The 15,000-nt window shown below is 44.1% G+C and overlaps 1 protein-coding gene across 2 annotated transcripts in view; it reads right to left on the bottom strand.

Annotated features, from left to right (window-relative positions):
- Window positions 1-15,000, bottom strand: part of AUTS2 (activator of transcription and developmental regulator AUTS2) — a 1,348,477-nt gene that overhangs the window by 267,988 nt on the left and 1,065,489 nt on the right. The window lies entirely within an intron of this gene.

Genomic DNA, 15,000 nt, shown 5'->3' with positions numbered 1-15,000 from the left:
CATGGCCAGAGAGTCTTCCCATAGGTCAAACGTTTGTCTGGGGATTCTGGAAACATCTGGTCCTTCTCAGACTGGAACAATCTCATCATCTCATTATTTGAACCCTCTTCATTAACTCTGCCAAAGGTTTACTTGTGGTTATTGTTGAGAATATATACAGCAGAACATGCACCAATTCAACAATTTCCACATGTACAATTCAGTGACAATGACTATGCTCTTCAAGTTGTGCAACCATTCTCACCTTCTGTTCCAAATTGTTCCTCCTCCATTAACATAAACTCACCACCCCCTCAGGTTCCCATCTAACCTTTCAAGTTGCTGTTGTCAATTTGATCCCACATGGATAGTTCTTAAAAGAGCACAATGCTCAATCTGCCAAAGAGTTTTAACAAGTGTTTGGTTGGTTTTGTTTTGAGAGGGGGGAAAAAAAAGGCAGAGACATGCACCAAAATAACGAGCTTTAACGAATGGCTACTGGTTTAAAAATAGTGCCGGGGCTTAACTTTTTGTCTTTATCTCAGTGGCTGACCTTGCTAATACAGTATGTAGATCTCTTGCCGACTAATCGCCGACTGTAAAGCACGGCTTCCAGCTGTGGCCAATGATCTGTAACAGCAATGAATGAGAGGGTTTTAGCAGCCAGGATCTGTAGCCTACTATCTGTATCTGACAGCTGTTACCCTCTCTGCAGAGGCCAAGGCCTAGACCTTCATTTAAAAGCAGCATGGCTGATCAGATTACTGGGACAGTGTGTCAAAACTAACTGCGCTGAACTGGGGAGACAGAAAGTAAATCTATAAATAGCACTCTTGCTGCCTCCACGGAGCACTGAAGGGGAACCAACACTGAGCAGCAAATGCAATGTTTAGTCTCTGCAGCCAGTGGGGTACAGCCGCGGCCAGATCAGAAACTTTGCTCTATGATATAATGTAACGGAAAGATCGGCTTTATGGGCAAGAATTTATAAGAGTTACATTCCTGGCCATGATAATGGTCACAGAGCAATAATTGGTTTGAACCAACTTTATGAGCTAACAAGGTTCCCTAGCACTTAATAATGTCCTCAGGGCACAAGGACTCAGCAAGTCACCTTCCCCATAATGTGCCGGCTGCCTGTTTCTGACAGTCCGTGGGGACCAGTGGTGTTGAAACACACAGAGTGATAAAGTAAGAGGCTCTCCATTTGATATCTATTATAGATGTCAACTGGGTCTTCAACCAGAACAGCTGCACAATGTGCTTGGGGAGAGCAGAGCATCGTGAGGGTGAGTAATCTACAGGCCCTGCTGAGCGCAGGCTTAGACCCTGGACATCACCGGGTTACAAATGAGCCAGCTGACATTTTATAGTATGGCCCAACTCTTCCCGGAACCATTTGTCACTCTTCAAGGTCTCCACTGATAAAACCAAGATGTCTAAAAATTTGTCAACAACCACAGCAAATAACCCTGAGGTCATCTTGGAGGGTGAAAAAGAATGTGCTTACTTGACATTCGACAAACACATAGACGGAACACTGGTGGTGACGGAATTTCAAAGATCTCTCCAGGTTGCAGAGTTCCAAATCGGCCCTGGCTACAGACATGGAGAGGGAGTGTTCCAGGAGCGCTGCATGACCAAGTAACCCCACGATCACAGGTCTGGCTTGAGTGGGCAAGACCTCAGACCCTCAGTGCTGCCACAGACGCGGAGGGACCTAAGGACACAGGTGTCAGCTATCTCCTTAGTCGGCCCACCCGGACTGAGACTCCTCACCAGAGTGGAGAACATGGCAATTAGGCAAACGGTTTTTTCCCAAGGTTGGTACAATTGCCCTGGCTGGTTTTAAAAAAAAGTTCAACTTAAATTTAAAAAATTAAAAATTAAAACATGAAGAAAAACAATATTAATAACAGCTAACACTTCCATGTGCCAGCCACTGTCCTAAGAGCTTTTTATACATATAACCCATTTCATTTTTACAACCTGATAAATAGGTGCTCTTACTATCCCCATCTTACAGATTAAAACCTGAGACACAGAAAAGTTAAGTAACCTGCTGAAGGTCACACAGCTAACACGGGGAAAAGTTAGGATTCATACTCAGGCAGCTGGCTCCAGAGCCACTGCATATACTCTTCCCTACCCCCAGAATAGAGGTACCCCGAAAATACTGGAATAGAAGGTGAACATGCACGAAGAGAAGCTCAAAGGGACTCACTATGTAGGAATACAAAATAAAGAGAACAAGAAAGCCATCTCTGATCTGACGACTCTCTGACTCAGACTAAATTCATTGGCATCGTGTGTGCAGCAAGCATTTCCTAAGCACCTTCACCTCCAGGCACCATGCTAGGTTTCAGGGGTACAAAACAAATAAGAAACAGCTTCTTAGAAACCCGGTCCAGTGTTTTTGCTCATGTGGGGCCTCTATCCTAGAACGCCATCCCCTCATCCTCACTATCCTCCATCTGCCTTGGCCTCTTCAGATACTCAAAAACACCTTTGTTGTTGTTGTTAGCTGCTGTCAAGTCGGCCCCAACTCCTGGTGACCCCAAGCACAAAAGAATGAATTGCTGCCTGGTCCTGTGCCATCCCTACAATTGGTTGCAGAGAGGGGTGGATGAACCAGTAAGTACAGGATGCCCTGGCTTGCATTGAGCAAGGTACACACGGGCTGAATTGTATTGACTTGCTAATCTGTGGTAAGCAGTTTCACATGGGTTTCACATCTTTGATGTGGTGGGGGCCAGGTGAAATTGTGCACTGCAGACTGGTGGGAAGGCATGATTGGGCCCGTGCGCGTACCTTGCTTATTGGGTAGTCTGGCCCTGGTTGCAGGTCAAACCGTTGTGACCCATAGGATTTTCACTGGCTGACTGTTGGAAGCAGATCGCCAGGTCTTTCATCCTAGTCCACCTTAGCCTGGAAGCGCCGCTGAACACTGTTCAGCATCATAGCAACACACAAGCCTCCACTGGCAGACGCGTGGTAGCTGCGCTCAAGATGCACTGGCTGGGAATCGAACCTAGGTCTCTGGCATGGAAGGTGAGAATTTGACTACTGAACCACCACCGCCCCCTTTACTAGGGAATACAATGGGGTGGGGGATGTGTAGTGGGGGATGGACGGCAAGGAGGAGCATTCACTACACTGCTCCCAGGCCAATGGAAAACAATCACAAGAAAGGGTTTTGAACAAAAACGCCTAGATAAACCTTCAGGCTGCCACTCAGGCCTCTCTATGCAATTGCTGCTGGCCATTTTGGGGTTTGTGCTGGCACTGCGTGCCTCCCAGAGTAGAGTAAGTCCAATTAAAAGTCACATGTGGTCCCATGGCTTTAAAAATGTCACACTGGCTTTCTGTCACTATCTCTTGGCACTCCTGATGCCGGAGCTGCGAGGAGTAACTGCGGACATTCAACTCAACCTCCTTTATTTAATGGCTCAGAAAGTAGGGACCCATAAAGGTGAAGGGCTTACCCAAGGACAAAGAGACAGTGGCAGAACCAGGACGGGACACAGGTCTGGGAATTCCCCGTTGAAATATTTTTCTACAACCCCATATCGCTAGTCATGGAATGGATGTAGTACTATGAAATCAGTAAATTCAATCAAGTCAAATGCGTGTTTTGAAAGGAGTCAAGAATGAAGAAACAGAGTTTGAAGAACATTCAGCATTTATGAGGTGTGCCTATTTCAGGTCACCGCAGACACTTCTCTGGGGCAAAGGTTTTCTTAATAAAGGGTTTCATTGGCCAGTTGGATCGAGACATGTCCACACTGATATTTTGCTTCTGGCAATACCTTAAACCCCCAGTTAGGCAGGTATAAAGAATAGCAATGGCCTTGCAAGTGCAGCATGGTTTATACATGGCATACACAGCTTTGAGGATTTGGAGAAATCTACAAGGGATCCAATGCTTTTCCACCTATTGACATTTACAAAGCAGTTTAAATCATGCATGAGAGGCCTCAGGCACATGCAGTTCACAAAACATAACTCCGAGCTCCCAGGGAATTTAAGCTGACCAACACTCTTTATTAGAACTGACGGTGAAAGACAGCTATTGTGAAATTTGTACCAGAAATGCAATACCAAGATGACAGCCTTAATGCCAGTGGATATATTATGTAGATTACCTGACTCAAATCTTTCTGGTTAAATAAGTTTCATGCTTTCCTTTTTTTTCTCCTCAAGAATATCCTTCTGGCTTCACTAGGGGAGTATTCCTTAAATTCCTTGATCACTCATCTGTTTTTCAATATTTTGGACATACTAAGTTAGCACGAGAGATCAGATAGAGATATTTAAACAGTGGGAATCAGTTACATCTTTAAATGAACAACAGAGCAGACCCACACATTAAATATTTCAATGTTTTTTGTACAATGTTCCAATATTTAATAATTTTTAAAAAGAAACTTTTTCGTAAGGCCAATCCATTCTAGATATTCAATTTCCATGTATCTAAGATTTTAAAACTATATTATTATTGTAAATTAAGGATAATATCACATGCATGCTTTTAAAGGCCAAGAATTTCAAGGAAATAAAGCAGTGGTCCCAATGAAAATTGGCCAGGGACAAAAGACAGCAAATACTTTTCCTCTCTAGTCTTCAGAGGAATCGAAACGCAATGTAGATGTCTTAAATTCTGCTTGACTAGGAGACAGATGGAAGAGGTCAACATGACTGAGACCAAAAAAAAGGAAGTCACCAGTAATCTGGCACTGGTGACAGTTAGCCAAGGGCAACTTTAACAGAGGTTTACTTAGAGTACAACTGCTATTGTTTGGAGGCTTAGTTTCTGAATGATTCAGGTTATCTGCTTCCTATTCTAGACTTTCCAACCTGCCTCCACCTTACACAGGGTGTGTTAAATATTATCACTGTGTAAGTGGCAGCACTGTCTTCTTCCATGGGGTACTACTTTTTCTAAGCAATATTTGATGTTGTTAATTGTCACTGAGTTGGCTCTGACGCATGGCAACCCGACGGATAAAAGAACAAAATGTTGTTGCCCGGTCCTGCGCAATCCTCACGATTGTTGGTACGTCTGAGTCCACTGTTGTGGCTATTGTGTCAATTCATCTCATTGAGGTTTCCCTCGTTTTCACTGACCGTCTACTTTACCAAACATGTGTCCTTTTCTAAGCAATATAGCAACAGTGAATTCAAGACAACTAAATGCATGCCTCTATAGTCAAGGTTCAGATCACCTGGAATACTCGCAAACTGCCTTGAACTTGCTTATCTATTGTACTCTGATAGTTACAGCAAAGGGGTTCCAGAGTCCATGAGCACCAAGCTCTGTCTATAGTCTCAATAGATCATATGCCTCTCTCATGTAACTAATAATATTTTTCAAATGTGTAGAGATGCTTCGGTGATTATTAAAATACATCTTCCTTATAAAAGCATAGCTGAATTTATAGTAAATGAATTTTATTCCTATGTATTTTTTTTATTATGGACAATTTCAAACATATAAAAGCAGAAAGGACTGTATAATGACTCCCCCTGCCTCCCATGTACCATCACCCAGCTTCAACAATATCAACTCATGGCCAATCCTGTTTCATCTATACCTCACCCATTCAGACTCCCCTCACCTTTCCAGATAATTCTGAAACAAATCCCAGACATTTTATCATTTTATGCACATATATTTCAGTATATGCACTTTGTATTTTTGAAATCACAAGATGGTAAAAGGCACAACTATCATTATGTAGCTGTAAATTTATGTTTAACATTTAAAAATTATCCTCTTACTCAAAAAACACATTTAAGAGCCACTTTTCTAGGTGCGTCCACGGATCTCAATCATTTATTCAAGCTCAAGAGCAGAGAATGTCTAATTCCTTTAAAACCACCTAAAAAGATGAATATACTTGGTGTTTGACAAATGATTTTCAAATGATTTCCTGAATGATACTTGCTAGATATGCAAACATAAACACACTGCATTATTGTAATCAAAGCCCAATAGTGAATACATTAATGGAGTGAGCTTGTAATAAATAAAGCCTCCTTAAAACGGGCTACTGTTAGTGTTAAACAAGAGATACAACATGCATCCTGTAATCTAAGTAGTAAACATAATTGCACACCCCACAGGCAAGCCACAGTCTTTCAAAAGATGATAATAAAGAAGCTGCAGAGAGATTTTTATGTGCTGGGTATAAAAACACGGCAGTGAATACTCCCTTGAGCATCCTAGATCATGTGCAAGCCACAGGTGACCCTTCTGACCCAGGGGACAGAGAAGATGGAGGGAGCCTGACACCCTATAATCATCTAAATGAACTTCCCCCAACACTCCCTTGTGTGCCTACGGTCATGTCTTTTAAAAATCACAGCTCGGAATGAATTACATGATATTAATAGAACTGACAGCTGATGAAATAATGTAAGAAAAATAATCTACTGGTGACCTCAAATGAAACCACAAAAGACGTTAGGCTAATGGAGGTAAAATCACTCATTGCACAGCAATTTTACTTTTTTATTTTCTATTAAAATAAAAAGCGAACTGAAACCATCCTCAGGATATTGCATTTTGAAACTAACCACAAAATACATTCAGAAAGGGGGCTTATTTCAGAAACTCCATACGCAGTTTGATTTTTTTCAAGGGTGAGCAAGCTTTCTATATCACAGGGAGGTTAAACGTGGGAAAAAATGCTGCGGTGGCATGACATAAGTGAAGATCATTGATCTGAAATAGTCTATAATTCCCACTTTAAGGGCAGAACACCTGTTTCACTGAGGGAACATACATATGCAGCACACCTCCTCACTATAATTACAAGAGAAAATGATGGCCCACCGTTCCTCAATTTCCATCTCTTCTCTGATTCTCAGTTCTGCAGGTTGGGCGTGAGATAGCCCATTTGAAAGAATACACAACCGACGCCGTTCCAAGGCCCGCTCCCCAAAGCTGAGAGCTTCTCTTCATTCTTTACCCAAACACATCGGGGATGTGTGAGGCAAACGTGAATACTATCTTAACAGGAGACTGTCCTGAATGAGAAGCAGAACCCATTAAGACAGGCCAATAAGATCTAATAACATTTTCTTCTTAAAAAAAATTCTATCAAAAAACTGAGCTCAACAGAGGAACAGCACATTTAATTGAGAATAATAAATACAGGTGGAATTACTCAAAGGCGTCTCCTAGCATAATAAAATTTGGAAATAGCTACTGTGCTTCCTTCATTTCAATATTTAGTGGGAAGAATTTAGTTTCTTAAAATTTCAGTCTTCTTGGGGAACATCAAGCTCAACTGGCATAACACAGTTTCTAAAGACAATGTTCTACATTCTACCTTGGTGAGCAGTGTCTGGGGTCTTCAAAGCCTGTGAGTGCCCATCTTCGGGAGCAAGGGAGAATGAAGAGAACAGGATACAAGGAAAAGATTAGTCCGAAGCATTAATGGACCACAGCTACCAAGGCCTCCACTGGACTGAGTCCAGTACAGCTAGACGGTGCCCGGCTACCACCACTGACTGCTCTGACCAGGATCACAACAGAGGGCTCTGGACAGAGCTGGAGAAGGATGTAGAACAAAATTCTAACTCACAAAAAACAACCAGGTTTACTGGCCTGACAGAGACTGGAGAAACCCCGAGAGTATGGCCCCCAAACACCCTTTTAGCTCAGTGGTGAAGTTATCTCCGAGGTTCACCGTTCAGCCTGGGAGTGGACAGCCCCGTAAAACCAAATGGGACTAACGAGGTACAGTAGTCCAGTGACAAGGGCCAGAAGGCAGAAGGGGACAAGGAAGCTGGTGATAGGAAACCCAAGGTTGAGTAAGGATATTGTTGATGTGTTGTGAGATTGTTAACCATTGTCATAGGGCAACATGTGTAGTAACTGTTAAATGAGAAACTATTTTGTTCTGCAAGCCTTCATCTTAAGTGAGAATAGCAGCACAATTGGAAGAGCATAGTCAATGTCACTGAACTGTGCATGTAGAAATTTTTGAAATGGTGTATCTTTGGCTGTGTGTATTTTAAAAAAAAAAAAAAAAAGGTTGAGAAGTTAGAGGGTTGACATGTTGTGGGGTTGTTAACCAATGTCATAAAACAAGTATACTACTGTTTCATGAGAAACTATTTGTTCTGTAAGCCTTTATCTGAAGTACAATTAAAAAAAAGAAATTTCAGTCTTTATTCCAGAGAATGGCATTGCTGCTAGGGATGTAAGCATCATTTAGTCCAACCTGCACTGACAGCCCTCTCAGTATCCTGCCAAGCGGCTTGTTGCTCTCTGCTTGGTGATGGCGAGCTCACTCTCTCCTTAGGCAGCCGGTCCCTTCTTCCCAGAGTTATACTTTTAGATTCTAGCTCAACACAAGGGAAAGTTTTCTGTCTCTGTCTAGTTCCAACTCACCTTTCCTAGCTCTATCCTTACTTAGATATCCCACCAAAATCATACCAAACCCCGTCGTTGAGTCAGTTTCAACTCATGGTGACGCCATGTGTTACAGAGTAGAACTGCTCCATAGGGTTTTCTTGGCTGTAATCTTTACAGAAGAGTCCCTGGGTGGTACAAATGGTTAAGCGCTTGGCTGCTAACCAAAAAGTTCGAATCCACCCAGCAGCACTGGGGGAGAAAGGCCTGGTGATCTGCTTCTGTAAAGATTACAGCCCAGGAAACCCTATGTAGCTCAGTTCTACTCTGTAACACATGGGGTCACCATGAGTCAGAATCAGTACCACAGCAATGGGTTTCAAATCTTTTTGGAAGCAGATCGCCAGTCCTTTCTTCCTCAGCACTGCTGGGTGGTGCCCGTGGTTGGTTTGAACCGTCAACCTTTAGGTTAGTCATCAAGCACAAACAGTCTGCACTGCTCAGGGACCTAGATATCCCCCAAGGTGAGTATAATCTCTCTTTCACTTAAAAGGATTTTAAGGAAGTACTATATTTCAGAAAGTCACTGTATTCCTCAAATCTGCTCTTGTCCATTTAAACATTTATAGTTATTTCAATAGTTCACGGATACCGCTTCAAAAACATCTTAGTTATCATTTGCTTATTCATTTGTTTGTTCATTCATTCCTTCTCCAGGTAAACATTTATCATTATTGCAACCGTTCTTTATAAGACATGGCTTCAAGACCTCTAATTCATAATTTGCTTATTTATCTATTCATCCATTCATTCTTTCAGCAAACACTGGTTGAGTCTCTGCCGCTATTAAATTCCAGGTATTGTCCTGGGTGCAAATTAATTTGCTTCTTGGAAGGGCCGACTGACGGCCAGAGTGACTGGAGCAGAGGGGTCTGAGACGAAGTCGGAGCAGTAGGTAGAGGTCAGATCACAGGACTTGGGCAATCATGGCGAGGCCCTTTGTTCTCAGTGTGACGCGAAGTCAGTGGAGAGCTGGAGCACCCTGAGCTCTCACTTCCTTGACCTCCCTGCCTCCACCGATTTTGACATTGGTATTGTTATTGGCAGTGACAAGATGTAGGGTACAGCCATGGGGATGGGTGGCTGAGGTGGGATGGAGGAAGAGACCACTGGAGGCAAGGAGGTCAGGACCGATGGGCCTAGGGTGCAGACGGACCACCCATCTGAATGCTAGAGGCATCAAGATGGTGACAGCGGTCCTCATGGAAAGCAAGCAGTGAGGTAGGGGCTAAAATCTTTAACAAATGAGGGGGAGAATGGGAGATAACAAGGGCCAGAAATGGTATAACCTGATGGTATGAACTTCAAAGCATCATTTTTAAGATGAAAGAGGAACAGTGTATCCATATTTAGGCAGACGGAAGGTAAGAAAGAAACTCATGAAGAACTCTGGCCCTGTGTCTCATTTCTACAAGTGTGTTAGATACAGCACTGCATTACAATCCCAACATGCAACCGGCTCCACCCAGGAATGAAGATACAGCACAGTTTGGCAATCTCAAAAGATGAACAGACTTACTATTTTTCTCATAACTATATTATCACCTTACATATTTGATAACACTCAGGAATGGGGTGTACTACAGTAGCATATTTTCCAGAAAGCTGACTCTTTATAGCTTTAAGCAAAACAGTTAACTACAACAAGAGAACTCTTCCTGCTTCTCTGGTTAAGAATTTCCATACTTGATTTACCTTGAGTTTAATTTCATCTTCTCTTGACAACGGAGGGTTACCATTATGGGGGTCTATAATTGTTTACGTCATTGATGGTGATTAAAATGTCATGCCCCAGGGGTCAAAGTGTCATGGTCAGTGAATGTGCCCCTTCACTGAGGGTCCCCCTACATGTGTACAGAAGAATTACAAGAGTGAAGAACAGATTCAGTTATAACAGCTTTGTCTTTTCCTGATACGATAGGCTGCTTCTTACTGCTAGCAGTCCATAATGCAAGGGCGATTTGTCCCTTAAATTTTACAGACTGTTCAGGGGCCTGGTGGTAGCAGCACGTGGACCGGAGAGTCAAGTTCTCTGGCTTTGGGAACAATTCTGCAACTCAGAATAAGGCACTGTGCACAGTAGGAGCTGCAGGAAGTCTAACTTCTGATACAGAAGTTGCACTGGAGGCCCAGGAGGAGGAACACACGTGGAATTCCTTCCTGCCAGCAACCAGAAAGCAGAAAGGAGTTAAGGTGGGAACACCATCCCCAGCACACCTGGCTGATGCTCTTCCCTGGGGCAGCTGGCTTGGGAAAGAGTTCACAGAGCAGACGGCCGAGCTCTACTTTGGGTTTGCTTGGCCATGAAGTGATATATTTCTGCTCTCCTCTGAGCCTCATGCCAGCCCTCTGCTGCTGGAAGGAGAGCCTGGAGTCATCCGCTCATTGCCACTCAGCCGCCGGTGGATGCACACAGACACAAAAGGTGATACTGACAGTCAGCATCAGAGCTGACTGCTCCTGACAACTCCTGTGATACAGCAACCTCCGGGACTCCAGGACACATCTGCCAGGAGATGTAGTAGCTGCCATCTGCACAAACTGCATTATTTACCTCGCTGGCACTGATTAACATTTGCTGTAACCTATGGTAATGGGCTCTGGGGCTTTGCATGTCTGCTACACACTGGCAGCTGATGTCTCCTGCTCCATCCTTAAAACAGGATGCTTTAATTTTTAATGGAGCACATGTTCGATTGGCTATACAAACAGGCTAATCTGCAAAGCATGTGCTCAATAACAAGCCCGGTGATGCCGCCAGAATATCAACATGCCTCGGCCAGGCTGGGGAGGGGTGCGGGGGCCTCCTGCTCACTTCCACCAGTCGACTGGCCGGCTGAGGGCCAACGGCCGGCTGCAGACCCTCAGCAGCCTCCAGGGGTCTTCAGCTTGTAGGTGCATGCAAACCCTAGCAAGGAGGTAACAGACCAAACCTGTGCAGTGGCAGGTTGGGGCCTCTGGTGTAAAGCCAGATGTGGCATTAAAGATGAAACATCCCTCTGTTGCACAGGCATGACTAGAATGAGGTAGATGCATCCAGCTTCACAGACTTGCCAAGTGCCCTGCATTCTGCTCAATGACGACAAATTAAAGGTGAAAAAGAGAGTCCTTGACTTCACAAAACCCCCACAAATAACCACAGTGCCAGTGTGATAAACAGTATGTTAGATGTAGGTACAAAGCTCCCTGGGAGCACAGAGAAGTCAGGAAGCAGGAGACGTTTACCTTGCGTTTTGAAGGATGGGCAGGAGTTCACCAGAGCAACAGTGGGAGGGCATTCCAGTACAGAAAGCAGCATGGAAGCCATAGCCCACGATGAAGGAGCGTGGCATGCGGGAGTGAGAGACAGCTACATGTAATGATACTGAGTTGCAGGTAGCAAGGGGACTTCCAGATGGAGATCCTGGTGAGAAGTCTCAGGGAAACCAACATTTAAGGGATAGTTACAAAAAGTAGCCCAGAGAGGTAGGTAAAGAAGATACTCTGTGCTCACAGGGAACTTTGCACCTACATCTAACATATTATTTATCACACTGGCATTGTGGTTATTTGTGGGGGTTTTGTGAAGTCCAGGACTCTGTCTTTTTTGCCTTTAAAAAGAGTTTCAGGAAAAGGGGAGGGGGTCACAAGGCTCAGAGCAGTCAAATAATTATGGCTTAAAAGATTTGATCATAAGCACTGTTGTCACTATCCAAAATTATGATCTTAGCCCATACTGATAAAAACTGCTTTCCCATGTATTATTTCATAACAACCCTGAGAAACAGGCAGATGCCATTTATCTAGATGAGGAAACAGGGACAGAGAAGGCAGAAAGACTGCCTAAGGCACATCAGAGCCCTGGTGGTCCAGTGGTGAAGAGCTTGGCTGCTAACCAAAAGGTATGCAGTTCAGTTTACCAGCCACTCCCTGGAAAACCTACAGGGCAGTCCTGCTCTGTCCTATAGGGTTGTTATGAGTCGGAATTGACTCGACAGCAACGGGTTTGGTTTTTGTTTGGTTTAAGGCTACATAGTTACTGAAATCTCACTCCTCAGACTCTTAGCTCCAGACAGGAAACTGCCAGGACTACAGGTCCGAGGGACATAATAGGGCAAAGGAAATGTTCTGGAAAACTGTTCCCAAGTCAAAACTCGGGAGACCAATGTCACCTCGGGATATTCACAAAGTGTGCTTGGCACTTCAAGGTTCGGAGAAGTTCTGCAGTTAAAAACAACCAACGTGGAGGCAGGGCCAAGACAGTGGAGTAGTCAGAGGGTTCCAGTGGACCCTCTTACAACAAAGACCTGAAAAAACAAGTGATTCAATTATATATGGCAACCTGGGAGTCCTGAACATCAAAGGCAGAGTTGAGGAACCAGACTGAGTGGCAGGGGGAGGGAGAGACGGTTCAGAAGCAGCGAGGAGTTGCCAGACCTGACCCGGCGAGAGCCTGAGCCCTTCAGGCCTGATCAGCTTGGCGGTGAGCGGTGAGGTAGGCAAGCGGCATTGCTCGGGAGGCGTATTTCGCACAGGGAGAGACCCAGCCGCTGAGAGTCTACATGGCCACCCAGAACCAGTGAGAAGCAGCCCTCACTGGCGAAAGATAAGTACTTGTGTACGGCTTACCGCATGGATCCAAAACACCCCTGTTAGGGAAAAAACCTCTCTCCCATTTACCTCCCCACTCCCTGTTCTGCACTGGGTCCCAGACCGGCTTCAGCAATTGCCAAGTGCCCTGGGCCAGAACTAGGATCCGTCACATGACCGGAGCCATTCTCCATGCCTGGGAGAGTGAACAAACTAACAAATGGTAAAAAACCCCTAAGCCAGGAACCCAGGGTAGGCACAGCTCCTTTGCCTACGCACAGGCATAAGGGATCCACGGACTTTGAATGCCTTTCCCCCTGCATAGACTTGTGTGGGGCCATCTCAACAGCGTAGGCCCTCATAACTGCAGTACAACAGGGTATCTATCAGAACTCTAACTTCAACTGTTTCAGCTGTGAAGTGGCAGGTTCTTGACAATTGACACTGCTCTGCCCATTAAGCAGGGTCTTCACCTACCCACATCACGGGCCTGAGGACTGGTGGCTCCACCCATGCCACTTAGCCACCTGTGATAGGGGCCCATGAATAAGAGGTGCCCCCCAGTCCTTAAAGCCAACAGCATTAGATGCTCATAGTCCGGCTGCAAAACCCACCCACCTACAAGCTCTAGGGAACCTCCTGGACACTGGTGAGCGGCTGTCAGCCCCCTGCCTTGCTCAGAGTGTGTCCCCCTGCTGCAGCCAGATGGCTGTGCCTACACCAATCACCCATGCCTGTCTAGGACTGTAAGTGAGAGCCTGCACCACACACTTGGTGGCTATCTACCTGGGCAGCTGAGCTGAATCCATACAGGAGGAGTGGGTGGACTCCTGAGATCACATACCTAGTAACAGATCTAACCACCTGGTGACAGGACATTAAATCTTCAAAGGTGCCAATAATCAAACTAGCTCATACGAGCAGCCTATTTGGGCATATCAAAAAAAACAAGAAGCTAGGACACAGTAAGCAAACATAAATTAAAATAAATCTAGTAACTTATTGATGGCTCAGAGACAACAGTCAATATCAAATCACATAAAGAGGCAATCCATGCTGGCTTCATCAAGCTCCCAAAATAAAGAATCTAGAAATTTTCCAGAGGAGGAATATTTCTTAGAACTACTGGAGGCAGAATACAAAAGATTAATATACAGAACTCTTCAAGAAATTGGGAAGGAAATTAAGCAAAATGCAGAACACGCAATAGAGGAACTTAAGAAGATTACAGAAGAGTATAATGACAAATTTAACAGGCTGCAAGAATCCATAGAGAGACAGCAATCAGAAATCCAGAAGATTAACAATAAAATGTCAGAATTAGACAACTCAATAGAAAGTCATAGGAGCAGAATTGAGGCAATGGAAGTGAGAATTAGTGAGAGTGAAGATAAAGCACTTCACACCAACTTATTTGAGGACAAATCAGATAAAATGACTTAAAAAAATGAAGAAACCCTAAGAATTATGTGGGACACTATCAAGAGGAATAACCTACGAGTGACTGGAGTACCAGAACACGGGGAGAGGCAGATAACAGAAAATACAGAGAGAATTGTTGAAGATTTTTTGGCAGAAAACTTCCCTGATATCGTGAAAGATGACAAGATATCTATCCAAGATGCTCATTGAACCCCACATAAGGTAGATCCCAAAACAAAGTCACTAAGACATATTATAATCAAACTTGCCAAAACCAAGGATAAAGAGAGAATTTTAAGAGCGGCTAGGGACAAATGAAAAGTCATCTACAAAGGAGAGTCGATAAGAATAACCTTGGACTACTCAGCAGAAACCATGCAGGCAAGAAGGCAATGGGATGACACATATAAAGCCTTGAAGGAAAGAAACTGCCAGCCAAGAATTATATATCCAGCAAAACTGTCTCTCAATATGATGGCAAACTTAGGGCATTTACAGATAAATAGAAGTTTAGGGAATTTGCAAAAACCAAACCAAAATTACAAGAAATACTAAAGGAAGTCCTCCGGTTAGAAAATCAGTAACATCAGATAACAACCCAAGAC

This window comes from Trichechus manatus, unplaced genomic scaffold (genome assembly GCF_000243295.1).
Source record: "Trichechus manatus latirostris isolate Lorelei unplaced genomic scaffold, TriManLat1.0 scaffold00077, whole genome shotgun sequence".
Taxonomy (NCBI): domain Eukaryota; kingdom Metazoa; phylum Chordata; class Mammalia; order Sirenia; family Trichechidae; genus Trichechus; species Trichechus manatus.
This window is presented reverse-complemented; position numbering and strand designations above follow the sequence as displayed.